This window comes from Gorilla gorilla, chromosome 5 (genome assembly GCF_029281585.2).
Source record: "Gorilla gorilla gorilla isolate KB3781 chromosome 5, NHGRI_mGorGor1-v2.1_pri, whole genome shotgun sequence".
NCBI lineage: Eukaryota > Metazoa > Chordata > Mammalia > Primates > Hominidae > Gorilla > Gorilla gorilla.
The window spans coordinates 65517301-65543491 of NC_073229.2; the positions used below are offsets into that span (position 1 = coordinate 65517301).

A 26191-nucleotide genomic window follows, 5' to 3' on the forward strand; every position below is an offset into this window, starting at 1 on the left:
CTGACCTCCGATGATCTGCCTTGGCCTCCCAAAGTGCTGGGATTACAGGCGTTAGCCACCACACCCAGTCAACAAACTTATGTTTTAAGCTATCCAGCCTGTGGCACTTTGTTATGGCTAACCTAGCAAGCTAATATACATGCCTAGAGATATTTTTAGATGAATGAAATGCTTCATGAGAATACGTATTTATTTATTGGAACAAAAGGTGGATACAATGCATTATTATCATTACAAGTCTGCACAAACAAGCTTTTTATTCTTAGCTCCACTGTGGGGTCTTTTATTTCCATTTTCAAAATAATATGCCAATAATAGGGTGGATTTTATTTCAGGAAATTCCAATCTAAATATTTGTTGAAGTTAGCTATTTGCAAAGATCATCAGAGCAGCTAGTATAGTGTAGTAGTTATAAAGACAAACATGATGCAGTGTTGTACTGCAAGGAGTTTGTTGTGAAAATGGCCATCCGTTTATATTCTCAAAGCAACTATCTTGAAGAAACCAATTACAGTGGATGTGGTGAGGCACTACCATGACCTTCCTTTCAGGATCAAGTCACTCATTCCCCCAGCTGCCAGGATTGTTGCTGGCTAATGGCTTACAGCTGTTCTCAAGCTGCTAATAAAGACATGCCCAAGACTGGGTAATTTATAAAGGAAAGAAGATTAATTGACTCACAGTTCAGCATGGCTGGAGAGGCCTCACAATCATGGCTGAAGGCAAAGGCACATCTTACATGGTGGCAGGCAAGAGAGCTTGTGTAGGAGAACATCCCTTTATAAAACCAGCAGATCTCATGAGACTTATTCACTATCATGAGAACAGCACTGGAAAGACCCACCCCATGATTAAATTACCTCTCACTGGGTCCCTCCCACAACACGTGGGAATTATGAGAGCTACAATTCAAGATGAGATTTGGGTGGGGACAAACCACATCACACCCTAAGCGTTGTCCTCCAAGAACTGAAGTAAACTGCCTCGCTCTATATCATGCCAAGGTCAGCTTGCATGCAATGATTGAATGACATTAACCATAAAGGCCTTGCTCAATTTGGAACATTTCTGAAGGACCACCCAGCTCTAGAGCTTCCTGTGGGATCAGCAGAGGCCACTGTTCATTGCTTCATAGTTCATCTCTTCCTTCTTCCCAATCTGGCTGCTTTCATTCCCCCTCAGAAATACTCCCCAATAAACTTTATGCAAACAAAACTCCATCTCAGATTCTGCTCTTCAGGGAATGTGAACAAGGATGCCATTCATAGAAAACTATTTTTATTGGTATACTAATGATATTCTTTGCTCGGAGTAAGTGAAAGTAATTGATAGTCTGATGTTTTGCACGATAGACTGTATGTTTATGAAAATTTTCTGACAGAGAACATGTGCTCAATGGAAGTAGGGCTCACTTAAAAAAAAATAAGCCACATAGCAGCGAAATAAATCTGGGATCCAAATATTTTGAGTTACTAAGCCATTATTAGAGAGCTACCCATCAGTGACCTTGCAGGCTGCTGGAACTATGTAAAGAGAAAACACAGGGCTGATGTGGCTACCCAGGATAAATGGACCTTGAGATATGATTGTTCTTCCCAGGAATGGGCCACCCATTTCCGAAGGAGCTCTGATATTAGTGTACAAGCAGTCTATATTCTAGTGTTCTTGGTTTTCAGAGTGATTTATTGTAAAGAAATCAGGAAATAAATCAGGCTCTGGAATATGTTCTGAGTTCTGAGAACACCTGAGTGCCACCAGTCATGTAAGTCATAACTCTTCTATCCATCTCTTTCTTCACCTCTCACCATGGACAGAGTGGAAAAATGGGCTGCAATCAATCCTGAATCTCCAAGTCCCTGATCTGCTGTTGTCACAGAGAAAAACTGCAGAGGGGATGTTTCAATCATGTCTCTTTTTCACAAGGACTTCTTAGTGCAATAATATTCCTATGAGGAAGTCAGTCTTGGTGAATGGGGCTGGACCAGGCACCTGGGATCTACAAGAACACCTTTGTCTTTCTGGGGTAAGGTCACGTGTCTTTCTTGGTTATTTCCTGTCTAATCTTTGCTCTCTGTTTTTCAAAGAAAAGTGTTTCAAATATAAGTGAATCTTTCTCCGTAGACACTGAAGCAGTGGCTTAAGCTGCAGACTCAAGGTTTCCTGCTTAAGGTTTCCTACTGCAGTCTACTTGAGTCACCTCTGAATTATGCTGTCTGCCTAGAATCTTCACCTTAGCCCTTACCTCCTAGCTTCTGCACTGTTATAATGAGGCCTTTTACTTACCAGCTCAGCTTTGCCCATTTTTGAGCCAATGCCAATAATTTGGAAAGCATGCTCAGAGTTTCATGCACAGCAGTGATTAGGACCTGGGATTTGCTACCATCAACCTGGTTTAGGTGAGATGAAGATGAGCCAGGGGTTCTGGGTGTCTTCAGCCTGTTGTTGTTTCCTTTATCTCCTGTATTGGCAGGGTCTGGTTTACTAAACAGCTATCATGCTGTGGTTAGTGTCCCGATCTGAGTTGTACCTTGTAAGACCAGAGCTCTCACACCTCCTCTGGGCAACTTCATTCTTGGATGCTGTCCATGCTCTGGCTGGACCTTGCTCCATTGGTCAGCCCCCTGAGATCACTTGTCACCACCTACTCCTGGTCTGGCTACTGTACCCTGTGAAGTATCCTAGACCCCTTAGGCAGTGCTCATGGCCCAGTCAAGCCCTGGCTACTCAGCCCATCTGGGCTCTGGGAGTTGGGTAGCTGCTCAGTCCACATAGGATCAGTCCTCTAGGCAAGTGGGCTCAGTCCAGCTTCCTGTCCATTCCCATAAGCTTCCTCTGTTGAGGTCTCAGAAGATTTCAAGGAAGAGCTGCTTCTTTCTTCCATCCCCTGCTGCTGCTGTCCAGCCCTGTCACCAAAGGGAGCTAAGTGGAGAAGACCTGCACATAAAAAGTCCCCCCAATAGGGTTAAAGAAAACAATTATTTCATTTTTTTTATGTTTTAATCAATGTGTATGTAAGGGTCTCCAATATGCAATGATTCTGCTTAGACCCCAATCTCTGAAGAAATGTTTTTCCCCAGTGAAGGTCACTTCACTTAAACTTCAGGATCAACCTCGCCTTAGGCTTTAGGACTGATTTTGACCTTCAGAAGGAAGTATAAGAAGTCTTTTTCATTATGAGCTGAGTGATTCAATATCTAATGAAACTCCTTGCTTATTTTTTGATCATGTGCCCCAGTTGTAACAGGGCTTCCACCATTCTCCTGGAGACAACTTTCCATATTGTACCAGCCCTAATAGTGACTCTGTGCCATGTATTGATCCTCCTTTCTGATTTTAAGTCCATATAAATCTGGGCCTTCACTTTGCTCCAGTCTTTCCTTTTCCCCAGGGACTGATTCCCAGATCCCTCCCTGACTTGAGTAGGAGTCTGCTCCCAGATACCTTAATCACATACTTGCCCACTTACTAGGAAACCCTTCTTAGCTCCTACAGGAGCTCCTTCTTGCACAATATTTGCTTGAAATGCCATCTATTTCTTATTGTATATTTCAAAATACATTTATTGATGCAAAATTTATCGAGCATCTTTGTTGGACTTTTAATTGTGAACAAAACCCAGTTCCTGTCTTCAAAGAGCTTATAGCCTACAGAAGGAGAGAGACAAATAGGAAATATGAGGAGTAGATAACTGAAAAACATTATTTAACTTGCCAATTTTATCTGCACAGGAGTCTTGTGAGGGAGACATTATTATCTCCACTTTAATAGAAGTGGAAAGTGAGACTCAGATAGGTGAAGTCAGTTGGACTGGGTCACATAGAAAGAGGCAGAGTTAGGTTTAAAACTTTGCTGTCCTAAGCCTAACCTTATGCAATGATGAGTCTAAGTACAGTTTGTCAATATACACAAAAACAATCTGCTGAATTTTGATTGGAATTAAATTGAATTTGTAGGAAGTTAATATCTTTGCAGATTTTTGTCTTTAATTCATCAACATAGTTTACCCTTCCATCTTAGTCTTTTGGTCAATGGGTTTTCTTTAATTTCTCCACATGTTTTGTAGTTTTCTCTGTGTCTTGTATATTTTTCACTTTTAGGTATTTGGTGTTTTTTGATATTTTTGTTATTTTAAAAGTATTCGTTTTTAATTGTTTTTCTGTTATGTAGAAAAAAATTTCCTTCTTTGTGTATTGCTCCTACATCTAGCAGCCTTGCTAAATTTACTTACATTTTCTGATCTCTTATCTGTAGATTTTTCTATGTATACAATCTAGTGTTAAATGAATAAAAACAGCCCTCTATTTTTGAATACTCACATCTTTATTTTTCTTGTCCTACTATTCTTACGTCATTTAATTATCTGAATAAATAATGAATAATTAGGATGTCATAGGACATACTTTTCTCTGACTAATTTCTCAAGTTTCTGTTTTCTTTACTAGATTAAAACTGAGACTTGTTCAACAATGACCCTTAACTACTCTACAATCTGCTGTCAGCCAGAGTTAGGAGTGGGTGACAACAGAGTTGCTAAGAGTTATATCTGTGTAGTTTTTGGAGAGCTTCCCTCTATGATTAATTTATGAGTAAGGGTTTCATTCTTTTCTCTGTAGCTCACAGAAGTCATGTCTTGTTAGTATTGCCTTGTGTTTATTTCTTTATGCACAAACAACGCCTTAAAAATGAGAGAGAGAGAGAGAGAGAGAGAGACTGAGTTTGTTAAAAAGCTTTTCCAAGCCTTATTTTCCTATTTTGCAGTCAGCAACACCATAATGCCTTGAGAACCTCTCTAGTGTCCCTACACTACTGTGAGGCTTATGGTGTCACTGTAGGGACTAGAAATTAAGTCATGATTAACTTTGGATAAATGAAACCCTTGCTTTATTCCTATGCTGAAGAGGCCAGCAGTTATTCCTATGTGGGAGAGGCTCAAAGTAGCACCCAGCTCCCAATTCAGAGAGCCATACTATTACTAATCTTAGTAAATACTTTACTTGAGCTTGTCTTTGGCTGGGTACCAAATGCTGATACCCTACCCCAAATGATAATCCTGATATTCACCCTTTAAGTTTTTATTGTATTTTATTAGTGGAGCAATTGTGGAGAGGCCTAATATTAAGATTCTTACACAATATACATTGTATACTTCAGATTTTTAGATTTATGGTATTAGACATATACTCATGCAAATAACTTCTTGACTTTGTGACTGGTATTTATTGCCCATTAAATATGGAAAAATGCACATAAACATCAACACTTATTTCTATGAGGAAGAGGGTAAAGGTTATAGATAGAAAATTGGGGCTAGTGACTGAGAATCAAAATTTAGGTTTTCTAACAACCACAAAGCTTTCTCAAGTATGTCATTTTTCACCTAGTACATTAATATGATTGCATAGTTTTGAGCAAAAAATTGAGGTGTATGGCTTAATAGTTCTATTTATCTGTCTATTTAGTAGACATTATCTGTATTTAGTAGACATATAGTCTGAAGCCATGTACTCATGTGTATAAGAAATAGAATTTTTAAAAATCTCAACTTAATTTTAAACCTTGCTGCACCTTTAGCAAAGTTATATATATATATGTATAAATTGAGCCCATTCGAAATAAACTCATTTTCTCTAGGCGAATTTCAATCAGTTCAGGATTTGTCCTCCTTACTCCCTCCCTCTCTTTTCTTCCTGAGACTCCATTTAAGTTCTAGGGGCTTCCATAGTTTTGTGTGTCAGCATAAAGGAGGTCTCAAATCTTTGGCTGCTGTTTCTATGAGGGCATCTGCCCTGGCTCTGTACCATCTGGTCTTTGGGGATAGTCATCACTCTTTCCCAGCATCTGCTAGGATTTCTATGAATATATCTAGACAAATGGTTTGTTTTACTTCTTTCTCCTCTTCTCTTTCTCCTAACTTCCATGTCCTTTTCTCAGGTGTGCGGAGAGGATACAGGTGGTATCTCATGTCTCTCTGAAGTCGGGGAAACACAGTCAGGTTGCTTATCCCTCTCTGCCCCTAACAGCTCCCACAGCCTTTTTCCCTCTACACCCCCTGCCACTATAGTGTGTTGAATGTTTGTGAGTCTGTCTGCTATATTCCAAAATCCCAGGTAGGGGTGTGGACAAGTTTCCTCCTTTCTTGGTCCCCCAAACTTATCATCTGCTTTCTCCCTACACTCTCTGCCAACCTGGGATCTAACCCCAGAGCTCAGGACCTGTCTTAGACACCTTAGCTAGTAGCAAACGATTTTCCTGCTTCTCCATGTCTTCTCTCCCCACAGCCAGGAGAATCCTAACCTATTTTGTGAATGCCAAAACCCATTTTGAATCTGGAAAAAAGAATCTTCAAGTACTATTTTAAAACTTTTTGTCTTGTTCACAGACTAATATTTTCAAAATTAAAAAGCTAGGAATTGGATGTTTGAGCCTGGTAATGATGGTAGCTGGAATTAATGTCCACTTCATATCTATAAGCTCAAGTGGGGTGCAGGAGAAGGTCATGAAGTTAAATAGGATTTGTATGTGTGAAACACATTAATACCTCACATTTGTCTGAATATCAAATCATCTATCCATCCATCCATTCATCCATCCTTTGAATACTCCAGAAAAAAATGTTGATGCTGTTTGACTTTAGCATGTCAGGGCAGAGTATTAAAAAGTCAAGACACGTTAAAAGTTCCAGAACTTATGGTAGCAGTAGTAGACAAAGTAATGGCCCCTGAAGATAGACATGCCCTGAAACCTGAGATTATGTTAGGTTACATGGCAAAGGGGAATGAAGGTTGCAGATGAAATTGAATTCGCTAATTAGCTGACTTTAACGTGGGTAAGATTATCCTGGGTTATCCAGGTAGCCCCAATATAACTACAAGTGTTCTTATAAGTGCAAGAGGGAGGCAAGAGAGATATAAAGCTGCTTTGCTGCTGGCTTTGAGTTTGGAGGAAGGGGCTGTGAGCCCAGGAATGCATGTATCCATTAGAAACTGGAAAAGGAAAGGAAAATCATTCTTCCCTGGAGCATCCAGAAGGAATGCAGCCCAGCTGACACCTTGGTTTTAGTCCAGTGAGGCCCACTTTTGATTTCTAACCTGCAAAACTGTAAGATAACATATTGTGATATTTTAAGCCAATAAGTTTTGGTGATTTGTCACAGCAATGATAAAAAACTAATGCAGTAGCTGTGACTATATAGTCATAAATAACTTATTAGGCAAATTAACTTAAAACTTGGCTAACAGGGCAGACACAACTGATTTTAATAAACACTTAGGCACCACCTGGTGGTTGAAATCTTAGAGTGAGTGATAGCTGAAATGACATCTGTCCAAAGCAGAAGTAAAATGCTCCAAGCATGACACTAAGCTTATTGTTTTTGGTTAAATGATTAAAAATAAAAGGTGGAAGGATTTATTTGGGTCACCAGATAATAAAACGAAGAAAGAAGCTCAACTTGTAAACATTCAGGAGTAAAGTATTTTATGGCAAGGACACATGACAGAAAACACGAAGCCAACAAGACCTGCTTAGGAATCATCATTTGCCAGTGATAGGTGGCTTGGGAGAACTTTCACTCCACCCAAACCTTACCTCACAAGGTCTATGAAATCTCCATTCTCTCCATATTAGTTAAGGACAATTACATTTTCTCAGCTGCTATATAAAGTATGATGCAAATGTAGCATTATTTTAACCAGAAAGCACCCCTAATCCTCTCCTATACAGAATCTGGAACTGCTTGTGCACCCATGGCCATTGAAAAGTGCAAGATACCTCGCACCCATTACAATGGCTACTGTGGAAGGAAAATAAAATCTCGAGACCCCGAACTCTCCATGCCAAAGGGAAGAATTAAGTTTGGGAACTGAATGGTGCAAAACTGCCTCTTGTTTTGTTTCCAAATAGATAGCTGCAAAGATGCAATGCCACTTACCTCCCCAGGGGACCTCCCTCACAATTTGCTTACAGTGAAATTCCTTGTGGGCTCCAAGATTTTTACTCTAAAACAGAAATTCTGTTGAATTTCACCCTGACAATGTAAATCAACAGCTTATATTCATAGGTAAGGGACAAGGATAAGATTGGAAGTCATCCTTCTGCTTGCCTGAGACAAATGCATATTTGACTGCTTCTTCTACTCTATGTTTACTTTATCTTATGTAGAAATGCAGATTCACTGAGGAGAAGGCCACACAAATGTGTAGTTGACTGTTTCTGCAGCCCCTCTTTTCACATGTAAAATGTGAATTCAGTGAACAGTGATCAAAGCCTCAAAAGAATGCAACCGATTACCACTTTTATCTACTGTCCTCCTTTTTCTTTCCTCTTTCCTCTACTGCCTGCTCTTTCCCCTTTAAATACTGAAGTCTCCAAACATTCTTTGGCAAATGTATGGGCTGCAGATCCAACTGTGGCTAGTGTCTCTTTTTCCCTTGTGCATCCTCAACCTTGGCAAAATAAACCTCGAAATCGATCTAGACTTGCCTCAGTCATTTTTCCTTGATTTTACACCACTATAAAACAAAACATAAAATAACAAGTGTTGGCGAGAATACAGAGAAGTTGGAACCCTTGTGCATTGTTGGTGGGATCGTAAAATGGTATAATTGCTGTGGAAAACAGTATGGGAATTCTTCAGTAAATTAAAAATAGGACATAGAACTACTATACAATCCAGCCATCCAACTTCTGGGTATATATCTGAAAAAATTGAAAGTGGGGTCTCATACTGATTCTGTTTACAACTGGCAAGAGGTAGAAAGCAACACACACATATGGAATATTTTATATATATATATGTATGCATATATAAATATGGAATATTATTCAATCCTAAAGGCAAGGAAAACCTGTCACATGTTGCAACATAGATGAAACTTGTGAAAATTATCCCAAGTAAATTGAGCCAATCACAAAACACAAATACTACATAATATCACTTATATGAGGTCTAGAAAGTAGTTAGATTCATAGAATGGTGGTTTCCAGAGAAGGGGGGAAAAGGGAATTGTTGAATGGATATATAGTTCCAGCACTAAAAGATGAAAAAGTTGTGGAGATCTCTTTCAAAATAATGTAAATATGCTTAACACTACTGAACTATACACTTAAACATGGTTAAGATAATAAATTTTATAATGTGTGTTTATTACCATAATAAAATAAAATGCAGGGTAGTGGAACATGCACAGGACAGAATGAAGGATGGTGAATCCCCTCTTCTAATGACCATAGAGGCCTCTGGCTGAGGCGTCATGAACGTCCCTGCCCACTGAACAGGCAGGTTGAAGGCTGTGGCATTTGAACAGGGTCAACATCTGTGAGCCTTCTTCAGATGGTCTCAAGAGCTGCCTCTCTTTTGCAATTTTTATATGACACAACTACTAAAGCATAGCTTTACCCTTCTGTCTTCTAACCTGATTTTCTGCTATTCATTGAAAACGTTCAATTCTCCCATCAGCCATGAGTCACTTCCTCCTGGTATAAAGATGTGTTCACATTATCCCAGATCTTCCCATTGTATTTTTTCAGAAAGTGTATAACTTTATGAATCCTCTGAATATAAAACCTGAACTTCATCACATAACCTATTTTTAAGGAAACTTGATAATACTTGAGCCAACTTAATTCTTTTAGGCCTTTTACCAGCCTGCAATATTCCTTATGTTGACGCTCTAGAAGGATATTAAGCAGAGGTAGAGTGTGTGCATGAAATAAGACACTACAGGTTTGAATTCTGGTTCCACCATTTCCCTGCTGTGTGGCCTTGGATTCCCCAAATTAGTTTAAGAACTGCCTGGTTGGTCCTTTGGATTCAGCTCTTAACCTCTTACAGTTTAATTCTCGATACAACTGCCTAAGTGATGTCATAAAATTGATCCACATTTTGCCTTATGTTTGTGTTTTTGAAGTTGTGTTTAAAGAAATTCTTCTGTACCCGCAGCCTGTAAAGATGTTTCCCTAGATTGAGGTATTTATTCCATCTACGAACGTGGCTTTCAATGGGAGGGATGTTTAGCAGGGTCTGGAGACATTTTGATTGCAAAAATTTGGGTCATGGGTGGGGCTACTTTGTGGGGCAAAGAAAGAACAAGAATGTGCATTGTTAAGTAAAAAAAAAAAAACAAGGAGCAGAGTTGTTGTATATAGCATAGAATATTTGCATAAGAAAGAAAAAAGCTAGAGTAAACACACATGTACTTGTTTATTAAAAATATATCCACAGGGAGAATAAAGCAGAAAGTGGTAAATGTGGTTACCATTAGGAGCCGGGCAAAGTGGGGGTGAGGCATAGGTTGTACTGAACACACATGCTTATTAGTTTCCTATAGCGCTATAAAAAATTGTCACAAATTTAGTAGCTTAGAGCAACACATATTTATTATATTACAGTTCTGGAGGTCAAAAGTTTAAAATGGGTCTCCCTGGGCTAAAATACAAGTGTCAGCAGGGCTATGTCAGCAGGGCTGTGTTCCTTTCTGGAGCTTCTAGGGCAGCATACACTTGCTTGCCTTGTCCGGCTTCCAGAGGCAGCCCACATGTCTTGGCACTGCTCTGCCATCTTCAAAGTCAGCAAGGATGCACTGAGTCCTTCTCACACTGAGTCATTTTGACCTCCTTTTCTGTAGTCAATCTTCCTCCACCTCACTCTTCTGAGTACCTTTTCTACTTTTTTTTTTTTTTTCCAGACAGAGTCTTGCTCTGTCGCCCAGGCTGGAGTTCAGTGGCATGATCTCAGCTCACTGCAACCTCCACCTCCCGGATTCAAGCAATTCTCCTGCCTTAGCCTCTTGGGTAGCTGGGACTACAGGCACACACTGCCATGCCTGGCTAATTTTTATATTTTTAGTAGAGACGAGGTTTCACCATATTGGCCAGGCTGGTCTGGAACCCCTGACCTTGTGATCCGCCTGCCTCGGCCTCCCAAAGTGCTGGGATTACAGGAGTGAGTCACCGTGCCAGCCTCTACTTTTAAGGATTCTTATAATGACACTGGGCCCACCCAGATAATAAAAGATGACTTCTGCATGTCAAAATCCTTAATCACATCTACAGATTCTCTTTTCCAGGTAAGGTAATGTAGTCACAGATTCTGGGGAGTAAGACATGGACATCTTGGGGGCTGGGGCAAGGTTTGGTCACTTTTCTTCTTTCCACGGCATGGAAATAATATTAAAATGTTTTTACTTTTTAACCATGTAAAATGAACACATCAAGAAGAAACTAAACATGAAAATTATATATTTCAATAACATTTTAGGCTGGGTGTGGTGGCTCACACCTGTAATCCCAGCACTTTGGGAGGCCAAGGTGGGTGGATCACGAGGTCAGGAGATCCAGACCATCCTGGCTAACACAGTGAAACCCCGCCTCTACTAAAAATACAAAAAAAAAAAAAAATAATAAATTAGCTGGGTGTGGTGGCAGTCGCCTGTAGTCCCAGCTACTAGGGAGGCTGAGGCAGGAGAATGGTATGAACCTGGGAGGCGGAGCTTGCAGTGAGCCGAGATAGCCCCACTGCACTCCAGCCTGGGCGATAGAGCAAGACTCCATCTCAAAAAAAAAAAAGAACATTTTATATGATTCTGTGCACTTAGTCCTCAATACAACACATGAGGCAGTACTGTTATGTACAGGAAACTAAAGGCCTTTATAATTTGTCCAAATAGTAAAGCCAGTTGGTAGCAGAATTATGATTCAAACTCAGTTTGTTATAACTCTGGAATATTTCCCAAGGTCACTTTAAACTCACTAGCATTGAAACACCTAACTGGTGTTCTTTCCATTACTTCACGGCTGCCCACAGTCAGCTGTCACGGCCACCCAAGTCAAGTCTTTCCTTCACTGTGACCTGCTGTGTATATGAATAATAGTAAAATCTCCTGTACTGACAAACTGTTATGAAATGTCCTTTTCAAATTCTTTTAGAAGCTCCTCGCAGCTAGGAAAAATTAATGAGTTGCAATGTAAAACTTCCCTTAGCTATGATCTAGTACCCAAGGGGCAGGGCTGGCTTTGCAGAGGATCAGCTCTGGTAACAGGTAGAAAGTCAGAGTCATTGAACATAGATGCTGGTGGTGAGCAGCAGTGATGGTGGGAGTCTGTGGAAGTTCTCTTCCATTTGCTTCTATTTTCTCAGAGAAATAGAAGAAAGATCATTGGCTGAGAATAAGAATGGGGGAGGAAGTGTGGAATTTCAGAGGAGAAGAGAATGTGTGGAATAGTCACTTTGGAAAGCAGGGTATCTTATGACTGCTGGGCAGCATAAAGAGGCCACTTGATTTAGTGGTCACAAATTTAAAGAGATTGTAGGCAGAGAAGGTGCTGATTTGGATTTAACCAAGTTTGTGGTTTGCCAAGGAAGTGGGAGCAAATGAGAGAGGATAAGGGCATAAAGGGTGCATGCAAAAGTTGACTATGGAGTTTCAGCTGCGTAAAGAGGGGAGCAAAACCATCAAGGAAGCAAGGAACAGTGAACAGTAAAGGGATTTAAGAATTGATGAATATTGGTTGTCAGTGTGGTGGAAAGACAGTTAGCATAAGGCATTAGAGGGAGTGAGCTGCAGTTAGGAGGCAGCTGGCAGAGAGTGGGATGTGCACACCTGAGGCTGTGAAGGGTGCACAGCTCTGTAAAGGATGGTAATGATGAGGTCTTAGAGTATGACCATGGGGGTAGTCCAGGCGTTAAAAGTCTCAGTTACATGTATATTGAAATGACTAAGGATTAGCACCAAAATAGTACGAAGTGACGGTGAACCATGAGTTCCTATGGAAAACAAGGAGGCAGAGGCAGAACTTGGGGGCAGCAGATGACAGTTACAGTGAAATTCAGAATTGAAGGAAAGAGAACAGCCCAAAAGCAGCAATGGAGGTTGTGGGCAGGCAAGGAGGACACTTAGTCCCTTCCAGGTCTGGGGGAAAATCAGCCACTGCTAGAGTGGGCTGCAGGGAATGTAATGTTGGATTTAGCCAAGTTTGTGGTTTGCCAAGGAAGTGGGAGCAAATGAGAGAGGGTTAAGGGCAAAAGGGTACATGCAAAGGATTAACTATGAAGTTTCAGCTGCATAAGGAGGGGAGTGAAACCACCAAGAAGGGCAGAAGCAGTGGACAGCAACGAGATTTAAGAATCAATGAATCATGGGTGTCAGTGGGGTGGAAAGACTCCCGAGGACCTGATTTCTGTTTGAAGAACAAGAAAGTGAGAGAACATTCAGAGAAGAGATGACAATAAGGGGGATTTGTCCTCTGTGATTTGCTAGGAATCCAAATAGCACAATGGAAGGATCTCAGAATTGGGGGAACGGTGGAAGAGATGGACAGAATGGGGATGAGCAGACCCTCACAATGTGGGAGATGAGGGGTGGCCTTGCAGTTTGGGGCTTTTGAGGTGGTTTTCATAAACAGGAATAAAGTGAATAATGTGGATCCAAAGGAGAGGGTGGGGTGAGGCTCTGACTAGAGGGGGCCAGAGAGGGTGAGTTTCTAGAGCCCCCTCTTTACACTGATGCTGGCGGTAGGTAGGGTTGTAGGTCAATGGGAGGTGTGTTCCTAGATCAAGTATACTAGTTCTCTCTTCCTCTGCAGGGCAGTGGGGCTTACCCCAAGGGAGTCTGTTTTCCTTGACCCCATTATTGATGTCTTGGGAGATCTCTGGAGAAGCAGGTTGGTTGCACTTGTCTTTCTTCAGAATGGTGGGGGTTGAGGGCATCATCTTGTTTCTACAACAGAAAAGTATGAAATTCAAATAGCAACACTCCAAGAAACAGTTGAGTTCCCTTAGAAAGGGCAAACCTAACTGATGGCATCTGCAGAAAAAGACAAACATTTGCATTACTGTCATAGGAAGCATTCAGAGGCACTGAGGACAATAGAATCGTGAGTTCTTTCAGTAAATTGATATTCATTGCATATCTACTATGTGCCTAACACTGTTCAGGGTGCCACAGGACATGCAATAAGGCAGTGAAACACAGTGTGTGTCCTTCAAGCAGACTCAGTTAAAAAACAGTGGAAAGTATTAGATATAAAGCCAATGCTGTCCCAAGGAACACAGGCTATGGTGGAAGCTGTTGAAATCTATCTTCTGTTGATCTAGAATTTGATTTTCATAAAGCATTAGCAAATCAAAAGCCAAAAACAAAACTGCAAGCACAGAGATTGATTTGTTTCTTTGTATTGTTTTCTCATAGGCACCTTGGGTTTTTAAATTTATTACTTTTTAAATGCAGATTACATATATGCTGCAACCAGAAATGCCAGCATCCCATGATGGAAGTTTTCTTTGCATTCTTGAGAGGACTATATTGAGAACTGAGTATCTATATTTTATATTTCATTTTATTGATAATTGGAAATAGCTGAGAAGTGATAGATCAAGGATTTGAATTCATTGATTCTAAAGCCCATATGACCATATGATTTTAACTCTTATGCGATCTTTTTCTTTCCATCTAGGTCTCGCCCTGTCCTGCCTTCTCTCTTGGTACCAGTTATACTGCTGAATCACTATTAGTGATAGGGACTCATGTGGGTGGGTCATCCAGAAATGATTGTCCTATTTTAAGAACAAATTAAAAGTTGCCTCAGTTGGTGGTGTCTAACTCTTCAACTTAAAAGAGAGAAAATATTAATAGGAATCAACTCTGCTTATTTAACAGGTCAAGCTGGTCTCTGGTGTCCATGGGGACACTTCAGGAGAAACCGATTAACATTGAGATGTGTGGAAACAGGATCAATAATTTTCAGTAACTGAGGAAGATTACCAGAAGCCAAGGCAGCCTTTAACAGAGACTGTGCAGCTCTGAGCCCAGGACTGTTGAGCACTTGGCAGGCAATGGAGAAAGTCTAATTGTGGCTGACGATGAGTCATTTTACACTATTGTCACACCTCCTTTCTCCACGTTCCATTTTAGGAACAGTATAACTTTCCCAGCCAGAAATTGTCTAATTTAAACCCTGACTCTTACCTGTGTGAATCAAAATGACTCAGAAAGTGCAAATAAAATAACCCTGAGGAGTCAGTGGTTGTTTCATTTTTCTCATAGCTTCTCTTCTCAGAATTGAGGCCTGTATCTTCCATGTGTATAGAAGAAACAGAAGGGCTAGAGGATTGAATCTCCATGGCAGAAAAAGAAGAAGTCTCACAGGACTAGAAGTTAGAGCATTTTTCCTGACATGAGGATATAGGGTAGATTTATGGCCAAAGTCTTAACTATATGAAAAATAGAGTAGTAAATTTTTTAAAAGGAGAGAGAATTGCTGTTTTTTAAATACAATTAAAACATGGATAAACAAAAAAGAGGGTGCATATAAGTGTGTTTGCCTGTATATATATAAACATGTATAGACACACACATATACATATACATTTTAGTCCTGTATCTTCAGATTCTCTCCCCCATTCATTCTTATGCCTTTTAAGAAATAATCATGGCATAGACTCTAAAAAGAAGAATTAATTCACAAAAACATGGGACATTGGCCTATGAAATGAAGAACAATTAGCACTGAATATTTAGACAACTCATGTGGCATCATTTAATGCAGCATCCAACAAATACTGATGTTTACAATAATAGCTCTGAATTTCCTAGAATACAAAAATAATTTATATTTCTTATTTTTGTATAGTACTTTCTAGTTTTGAAGGTTTTTAAATACATATTATCTCATTTGACCCCCCCAAACAGTTTGTGTGGTAGCCAGAGTATGAATTTTTATTTCCAGTTTATAGGTAAGGAATTGGAAATACACACATCTTAAGCGGTGCACCTGGTATCGAACGATCCTACAAATCATGTATGTTGACTCCTGATCTAATGATGGGTAGAAATATATAACACATGAGGCCGGGCGCGGTGGCTCACGCCTGTAATCCCAGCACTTTGGGAGGCTGAGGCGGGTGGATCATCTGTGGTCAGGAGTTCGATATCAGTCTACCCAACATGGCGAAACCCCGTCTCTACTAAAAATACAAAAACTTGGCCGGACATGGTAGCGGCGCCTGTAATCCTAGCTACTCAGGAGGCTGAGGCAGGAGAATGGCGTGAACCCGGGAGATGGAGGTTGCAGTGAGCTGAGATAGCGCCATTGCACTCCAGCCTGGGCGACAGAGCGAGACTCTGTCTCAAAAAAAGAAAAAAAAAAAAAAAAAAGAAATATATAACACATGATTCAAAATTTTCCACCTTCGTAGTATTAAGATCACTGAAATGGTGAGAATGTAAAGGGAATAAGTGGCTTCAATTATCCAGAAAATCACATATGTGAAACATAATTTTGCTTAATTAGATATTGCCATACTTAAAAAATATGTTGAAATTTTTAAATGTGCAGATTATTTTTCTCTTTTTTTTTTTAGATTGGTGGTTTTCTATTATGTCAGGAGTCTCTTTCTTATTAATAATCCATTTTCATATTGAATTGTGGCATGATTTACCAACATAGTGTAACACTTCTTTTTAATAATTGAATCATATGTAGAATCATATATATCTTTATAGAAAATTTGGGAAATACACAAAGATATTGGTTAGAAAAATAAAAATTACTCACCTTCTAGAGGATAACCTCTTCATACATTTTGTTATATTTTCTATTAATTGTCATTTTATTCTTATCCAGGCATTAAAAAATACAGTTGAGGATGTACTGCATGTATAAGTTGATAATGTTTCATACATAATTTACATGCTACATAATTTATGCAGCCACACCCTTATCAGTGGATAGTTATGCTATTTTCATTTTTTGTTATTATAAATAGTACCAGGATAAGCACTGTGCAAGTTTATCACTGTTTATTTGTAATTGAGTCCTAGAAGTGGTATGACTGGGTCAAATGATGAACACATTTTCAGTCTATTGACAAGTGTTGCAATTTTTTCCAAGGAACTTACCACTAGCTGGGCAGAATGCCACATCATCCACTATGGAATTGTTTGAGTGGAATTAGTGTTGAAAGATGTATTGTTGCTGTAAAAAATTACCACAAACTTAGCAGCTTCAATCAACACAAATGTATTACCTTACACTTTGGATGTCAGAAGTCCTAAAATCAAGATGTTAGCAGGGCTGCATTCCTTCTGGATTCTTTAGGGGAGAATTGTTTCCTTGTTTTTTCCAGTATCCGGAAACTACTTGCATTCCTTGGCTGGTGGTCCCTTCCTTCATCTGCAAAGTCAGCAGTATAGCATCTTCAAATCTCTCTCTTGCTCTTTAATTTCTCCTTCCATCGGCACATCTTCTTGTCTTTCTAACCTGCCTGTCTCTGCCTTGCGATTACATTGGTTTTACCTGGATAATTCAGGATACTCTTCCCATCTCAATATCCTTAATCTAATGACATCTACAAAGTCTCTTTTGCCATGTAAGGTAATATATTTACAGGATCTGGGAATTAGGAAATGGACATACTTGGGAAGCCATTTTTCAGCTGACTACAATAGAAAAAACATAATTTGACTTTGTATCCTATCTTCATGACTTGCTAGTTCTGAAAAGTTTCATCAGTATTTTTTTTATGGTTGAAGAAATAAAGCAGATGGAAATATGTTTATTGACCAGGTGCTGAGGAAACCGAGGCCCAGTGAGGTCATGAAACTTCTCCAAAATCAAGTGGCTGAAAGGTGACAGGTCTGTCTGACTTCCAAGTTCATTATCTTTTTTGTTGTTTATTTGTTTTTGGTTATATTATTTTCTATTTAAAAACTAATGCTATCAATACCTACAAGGTATAACAAGTCTCTGACTTTAAAAAGTCAGCTGCTAATTCTGTAATGTCATTATTGTTATAGAAGTAGCCTGTATTCATGTCAGTAATGTTGTGAGAGGGAGTCCAGGCATGCCACTTTCCTGCAAGGCTTCAGTGACACTGTAAGTGGCTGCTAGACTCAATATATATATATTTCAGCAGATTTATCTTTATAAATCATATAGCTTTCAAGATTTGTTTACATTTAAACTTCTAGAAGAAATCTATATTAGATTTTTGAAATCAGGTTTTAATGGGCTTCATGTGTCAAGAACAGCAGTGTTTGTAATCTCTTTTCTTTTTTTTTTAATTGTACTTTAAGTTCTAGGGTACATGTGCACAACGTGCAGGTTTGTTACATATGTATACATGTGACATGTTGGTGTGCTGCACCCGTTAACTCATCATTTACATTAGGTATATCTCTTAATGCTATCCCTCCCTCCCCCCTGCCACCCCACTACAGGCCCTGGTGTGTGGTGTTTCCTACCCTGTATCCAAGTGTTCTCATTGTTCATTTCCCACCTATGAGTGAGAACATGCAGTGTTTGGTTTTCTGTCCTTCTGATAGTTTCCTCAGAATGATGGTTTCTAGCTTCATCCATGTCCCTACAAAGAACACTAACTCTTCCTTTTTTATGGCTGCATAGTATTCCATGGTGTATATGTGCCACATTTTCTTAATCCAGTGTATCATTGATGGACATTTGGCTTGGTTCCAAGTCTTTGCTATTGTGAATAGTGCCACAATAAACATATGTGTGCATGTGTCTTTATAGCAGAATCATTTATAATCCTTTGGGTATCATGCCATTAACTATCTCTGCGAAAGTGTGAGTCCATGTCTGTATGCACTCGATGGAGCACCTTTTTAGAAAACCTCACAGAGATTTTAATAAGGTCAGTCAACCTACTCCTATCACCTCAAAGCATTAAAGACAAAAATTAATACTTGGCCATGACTTTAAGTAAGTATGTTTCAGAGAAAATACATGAATAAAGATCACTAGTGCTTTGAATGAGGTGAAATGATTAGGTTTTATATTTGATTCTGTAGATCTGTGAATTGGGCAATGCTTGCTAAAACTAATTCATACTATTTATATTAACCTCATTATTCCACACTCTGTTAACTCTTCGGCATATGATTCCCAGTTCCATCAGTCTACCTGTGATGACTGGTTATTCATTGAGCTCTGGCCTGACGCTCACCTCTGTGCCTAACTCCAGACCTCAGTGGCTGTGATAAATAAGAGATATGCTGGCCCACAGGCCACTGTGCTTACACTCTCCCAGTACAGGAGGCCAGTGGCTGGACAATGCTCTCCATAGCTTTCAAGTAGGCCTCCTACTTTTGTGAATTAAAAAAAAAAAATCAATGAATCTGAGAGGAGGCACTAGCCATTGGGTTGAGAATAACCATGTTCATTAACTTGCAGGACATTTTGGTCATTACATATGAAGATACAAGCCATCCCAGCAACCTAGGTAAGAAGAAATGAAATTAAGAATGATCGATTGAGAAACATAGCTAACAGGTTATATTATGGGATCTTGACAATGAAGAAGGTAAAAAATATAATATTTTTAAGCCTATTTTTAATTGCTTTCCTTCATGAATAACTGTGCTATTCCACAAAGGATTTGAGACTGCTTAAAGGAAGAAGACAATAAAAAAAATTAAGACTAGAACAAATACTGGTAAAACAGTAAGGTCAGACAGAGGGAAATTTAGAAAACTGAGGGATCTACGTTCTTCACCATCCTGTAGTTTTGGGGAGCAAACCCACTTTGGAGAGAAGAAAAGTGTTCTGTGGTTCTTGCTACAAAGACTCTCTTCCAATGTGTTTAATAGGAGTGTAGTGCTGTGTGGAAGAGTTTACAGGTAATTCACTTTACCCTCCCTAGCAAGCCAATTTAGTCTTTACTCCTTAAATAAATATAGCTTTTTGAGGTCTTCCTGCTTATTATCCTTTTTACTTCTAATATTGAACTTTTTGATTACTGCAAGTGATTTTTTTTTTTAGTGTCCAATTAAAAGTTTAGGCTACTAGGGACTTTTAGAGCACAGTTCTTCTAAATCAGCCAACTGGTGGACAATATTCACACATTCTTAGTCTTTGCGAAACAAGTACTGAACGTGCAAATATAAAGCAAAGTGCCAGTTTCTATAATGGCTTGTTTTCTATCTTATTTCTACATGTATTGAACCCAAATAACCTGAATGGTTCATTTTTTTTTTCCTCCTAAAAGTAGCTTCTATTTTATTTTATTTTAAAAAAAGAAAAAGTAAAAGAAAAGAAATCCCTTTTGAATATCCACTAATTGTCCTGGAAATTAAAAAAATATATATTTTATCTATTTATGAATCATAATTGTTAATTTGATAATGGTGTTCTTACAAAGTAAATCCCATTATTATATTCTTGTGGTAGAAAGTTCTGGGTTTTGTGGGTAAATACTGCAATACGGAATTCCCACCATTTTGAATAAAAAATAGTTGTGTCTTAAAAATGGTCTCATTGGAAAGTTCAAATTACATTGTTACTCATCAAGCTATAGTGTCTATTTTTCTGTTATTCAGAAATACTACTAGAGTAAGACCTCATTTTTCTAAACTAATAAAAACCATGTTTAAAAATAATCTTTAACCATTTTATTGACAATAATATCTAAAATAACCTAAGGTCCTTTCACATAATATTTATTTATTTATTTAGAGACGGAGTTTCGCTCTTGTTTTCTAGGCTGGACTGCAATGGCGCGATCTCAGCTCACTGCAACCTCCGCCTCTCGGGTTCAAGCAATTCTCCTGCCTCAGCCTCCCGAGTAGCTGGGAATACAGGCATGCACCACGACACCTGGCTAATTTTGTATTTTTAGTAGAGATGGGGTTTCTCCATGTTGGTCAGGCTGGTCTCTAAATCCCGACCTCAGGTGATCCGACCTGCTTGGCCTCCCAAAGTGTTGGGATTACAGGCGTGAGCCACAGCGCTTGGCCTATTTATTTTTAAAATATATATTGTTAACACATGTGTAGGTCTCTATATTATTGAGTGCTATGATTTTATGCAATATTTATTTCTTATATGTGGCTTTATATTCGTCACACTTGACATTTCAACCACTGTATAAGATAAATCCAGCTGACATATTTTTGTTTGCTTGAGTGTTATATTGACATTGGCAATTACACTTTGAGTAATTTCAGTTCTTTGAAAATTATTAAAACTAGCTTTAGGGACCAGCATATGATAAATTTTGATAAATGTTCCATGTGCACGTGAAAATATGTATATTATGTAGTTGTAGAGTACCGTGTTTTATAAATGTCAATTAAGTCACGTCAGTCATTCTTGCTGTTGAAATCTTCTATATTAGTACAATCCAATAGAAATATAAGGCTAACTACATACGTAATTCTTATTTTAAAATTTTCTAGTAGCTCACATTATAAAGTAAAAAAAGGTAAAATTAATTTGTCATATATTTATTTAACACAATGCATCCAAAACATTTTCATTTCAAAGTGTGATTAGTATAAAATCATTAATGAAATTTTTTTCATATTTAGCCTTCAATATCTGATACATAATTTATATATACAGCACATCTCAATGCAGGTACTAATTTTTTTTTTTTGAGATGGAATTTTGCTCTTGTGCCCAGGCTGGAGTGCAATGGCAGGTACTAACTTTTGACCTGTGTTTAGATCCCATACAATTTACTGTTGAAAATGTAGATTCACAGACTCACATATCCAGGTTGTTCCAACCAGTCTTAAATGTTTTTAGTACCCGAATCAAATGGCAAAAATGTCATTTAAAAAAATTCACATCCACATTGAGAAAATAGATTTATCTGTTTTAGAAAACTTGATTTGACTTTGAAAGGAAAGGATATAATTTTCAAAAGTCGGCCGGGAGTGGTGGCTCAGGCCTGTAATCCCAGCGCTTTGGGAGGCCGAGGCAGGTGGATCACGAGGTTAGGAGATCGAGACCATTCTGGCTAGCACAGTGAAACCGCATCTCTACTAAAAATACAAAAAATTAGTTGGGCGTGGTCGTGGGTGCCTGTAGTCCCAGCTACTTGGGAGGCTGAGGCAGGACAATCAGTTGAACCTGGGAGGCAGAGGTTGCAGTGAGCAGAGATTGTGCCACTGCACTCCAGCCTGGAGGACAGAGTGAGACTCTGTCTCAAAAAAGAAAAAAAGTCATCTATACAAGTTAAGTAAATTTACTAAATTTTTTTACATTGTATCATAAAATAGAATTTATTGTAATAGAATCCTGTAAAATATATGAGTTATCATTTCACAAGTAGAAATAAAGTCTGGTCAAAGAACTTATGCTTTAAATAATTAAAAACAAAACTGAAGGACAAGACAGGGTATTCTTGTTCTAAAGGGTATTCATAAAATAAAAATAAGTACAAAAATAACTCATAATAGTAGCTATACAAACTACCATATACAAATTAATATCAATTTCAAAGGGGTATTATGAAAAGTGAAAGCAATTTAAAATTTATCAGTATCAAGAAAGCCTTACCTAAATTTCCTGTAGTGTTTGTTACCAATTTACATATTTTCAATTACAACTAAAATCTTCTATATATTGATTCATATTATGAAAATGTATAAAAATCATCATTATTGATTTGTAGTATAAAAAAATTCATTGTCAGTATAAATTCACACACTTGTCTAGGTAGGTTACAATAGCTTTTTCTTTCCTTGGAACTTGAAAATTTAGCTCCTTCGTATGCAGTGTGATACCAGTCAGTAAGCACAAATCAAACTACTGTTTTTTTTCCCTTTGATTATTGAATATTTGATAGGCATTCCTTTGGTCTCAAAAATTTCTAGAATTGGACTTAACATTGCAATAAATATTTGTAAAACTTTTCCACAACTCAACCAACAACAATTGGCAAAGAACACAAGACAATTACATTCACTGTCTTTTATTTCTTTTAATTGTTCCACAAATTGATGATTCATAACATTTATATTTACATAGTGAAGAATTTTATAGTATGCATGACACTCTTCATAGAGACTGTTTCAGAAAGATGAGCACAAATATTTTCACTAAGTGTCACATATTGGAATGAAGTAAGAGGAAAACTTGAGTCTGTGGTTTCAGATTCTAGTAAACCTAGAGTTTTGATTTAAAATAACCGAAGCACCATCTGTTGTGATAGAAACCACTTTTTTCATGTCTAGTTGAAATTCTTCTTTGACAGATGTAAAAGATTGAAGAATATCCATGCCAAAAGTTCAAATTTTTAGGTTGCAAATGTACACCTTTTTTTTTTTTTTTTGTAAATTGGAACATCCAAGACACTGTATGTTCCAAATATTAATTGGGCAGGGTCTGTTATGTGGTATGACTCAAGTAAAGCTAAAGAAAATTACTTGCAATTTTTCAGATTTTCAGTCAATTAATCTTTGATTTTTTAGAAAAATTTCATAATCTATGATCAATGGTTTAGTGGCTCAACCAAAGATATTTACAAGATTATCGAAAGTAAAATATCTTTTTTTACCTTCCTCAGAATTTTCTAGCAAAATTTTCATTTCTAAAATTAGAATTTACTTTCTCATATCTCTATCTAAAAATGGTTTTCTATTTTCTGCAAAACTCAAGCTGTTTTATAGATGGACTAAGTTATAAGGCTAGATCATGTTATATATTGTTTAACTTTTTAAAATTGGACTTTCAATCCTGATTTCAGGAGAACAGTGTTGCCAATTTTTCTTTGACTACTGAGGGTGAACTTCTTACATAGAGATAAAGATGTATAAATATTCTTCACTTCAATCCTTAAAAATACTTTTACACAACAAACAAACAGCTCTGCTTTGTCATAGAAAAGTAAAATTGCCATTCATTGTAGAATTTGCAGCATCCTTTTGTTCAGTCTTCTTAAAAAGTTGTTCTATTGGCTTTGGGATGCCAAGGCAGGTGGATCACGAGGTCAGGAGCTCAACACCAGCCTGGCCAAGGTGGCGAAACCCTGTCTTTACTAAAAACACAAAAAGTACCCGGGTGTGGTGGCAGGTGCCTGTAATCCCAGCTCCTGGGGAGGCCGAGGCAGAGAATTGCTTGAACGTAGGAGGCGGAGGTTGCAGTGAGCTGAGATCACACCACTGCACTCGAGCCTGGTCCACAGAGCGAGACTCCGTCTCAAAAAAAAAAAAAAAAAAAGATATTGTATTGGTTATAGTACCAGTTTTCGCATCTCTACTCATTTCTGCATCTTCCTTGTTATGCCGGAGTCAGATCGGAAAGTCATGATATACGGGATTAAATAACCTCATCTGATGAGAATTTATGGTTTGTGGGGCATGACTCCCCAGACCCCTTAGATAGGAATCTGAGCAAGATTAAAAAAAAAAAACAGAACTAGAGCTTAGTCCTCAATAGTGAAAGTGAAATGAAGCCCTACCAAAAGAATAAAATTGTGGTTAACAATAAAAAAATGTACAGTGCTTCAGTTTAAAAAATTTAAACTAAATTAATTAAAATTATATATGAAATAAAAAATTCTATTCTCCATTTGCATTAGCCACATTTTAAGTGCTTAATAGTCAGTCCCGTTTGCCTAGTGGCTTTCATATTGAAATATGAAATATGACATATTTCATACGACACAGTTGTATACCCTCACTAATTTTTTCCTTTGTCTTATTAAAAATAGTAAGATATGTTAAGATCTCCTACTATGATTGGGAAACTATTCCTCTTTTTAATCCTATCAACTTTATATATTTGAAGCTATGTTAGTGGGCATGGACATTTCAAGAATTGTTTTATCTTCTTGGTGTATTGCCTTTTTTTGTTTTGTTTTGTTTTGTTTTGTTTTGTTGAGGCAAAGTCTCGCTCTGTTTCCCAAGCTGGAGTTCAGTGGCGTAATCTCCGCTCACTGCAACCTCCACCTCCCGGGTTCAAGTGATTGCCCAGCTAATTTTTGTATTTTTAGTAGAGACAGGGTTTAGCCATGTTGGCCAGGCTGGTCTCGAACTCCTGGCCTCAAGGGATTCCCCCCCCCCACCCCACCGTGGCCTCCTAAAGTGCTGGGATTACAGGCATAAGCCACCATGCCTGGCCAGTGTACTGCATTTTTAGCATTCCAAAATGTCCCTCTTAATATCTAGTAGTAGTCTTATGCCTACTTTGACTCATATTAAAATAACTATATCCGCTTTCTTTTGGTTTTGTTTCCATTATATACCAAGGCATGTTGTACATTTTTAACAATCAGCTCTCTAGGAATGAGAAGCACTGATTTGTGGCGTTTGCCACCTTCCGTGATGTAGCCACTCTTACCAGGACTGATTTCAAGCTTGTAGCATGACATTAATTGGCTCACAATATTTCCAAAAATATGATCATTGATGCTCATGAGCTAGTGTGAGTCGGCTTCAACACCTCACTGATCGTATACTTTTTTCTGTCAACCTCTATGTGTCCTTATATTTAAGGTGGTGGTGGTGGGGGCTTTTGAAAGGAGCATATGATTTTTTTTTTCACCAATCTTACAGTGTTTCTCATTTAATTATAATATGATACCTTTTACATTTAATGTCATCATTGAAATATTTGGGTTTACACTTATTTTGCTATTTGTTTTATATCTGTCTCATCTACTTTATAATAAAAAATGAATCAATTTTATTTTATAATTTAGCCCTTCAATGATCTTTGTTATATACCTTATTTTATCATTTTCTTAGAGATTAAAATATTCATCTTTGACTTATTACAGTTCACCATGAGATTAAAATACTCATCCTTGACTTATTACAGTTCACCGTAAGTCACTATTTCTGCCACTTCCTGAAGGATGTTAGTACCTTGGGATGCTTTAACTTCATTTACCTCCCTTTTGCCCTTTTTTGGTTGCCCTTTTTGTCATATCTTAATATTCTATATATTTTGTTTTGTTATTTTTATTTTTTTGCTGCAGTTGTTAGCATTTAACAAACCTCCCTCCATGTGGCTTCACACCACAAGCCCCACTCCAACACCGTTTAATCCTCTCCTGTGCTCTTCTTCTGAAGAATTTGGCCTTCACAATGACAGGATGCTTTGGGAGCTTTCCCTTTCCCAGAACTTTGTAGTAATCTACCACATCAATGGTGGGAGAGCCCCAGTCTTGTTTTTAGCAGCATTCTCCTGTGTCTGCTCACTGACCAAAGTCCACAATTTATTGTGATTGGCAGTTGAGCAGGAGCTCTGGTTCCTCTCTAAGTGGTAATCCTCGTACCAACTTTCCGAAAGTAGCCAGGGTGATATTTATCAAAGTTTATCCTGTGGTGATGCATGCCACCAGCATTCTACTGCCTCCTGAGTGCTTCTGGCGCTTGCTGATGAGGCAGTGGCCGTGGCTCATGTGGCCCCAAAGTTTCTGGGTCTTTCTCATTCCAGATGGCAT

At 38.3% G+C, this 26191-nt stretch overlaps 1 pseudogene; it reads right to left on the minus strand.

Annotated features, from left to right (window-relative positions):
• Window positions 1–2782: 2782 nt before the first annotated feature.
• Window positions 2783–26191, minus strand: LOC101130757 (large ribosomal subunit protein uL15-like; annotated as a pseudogene).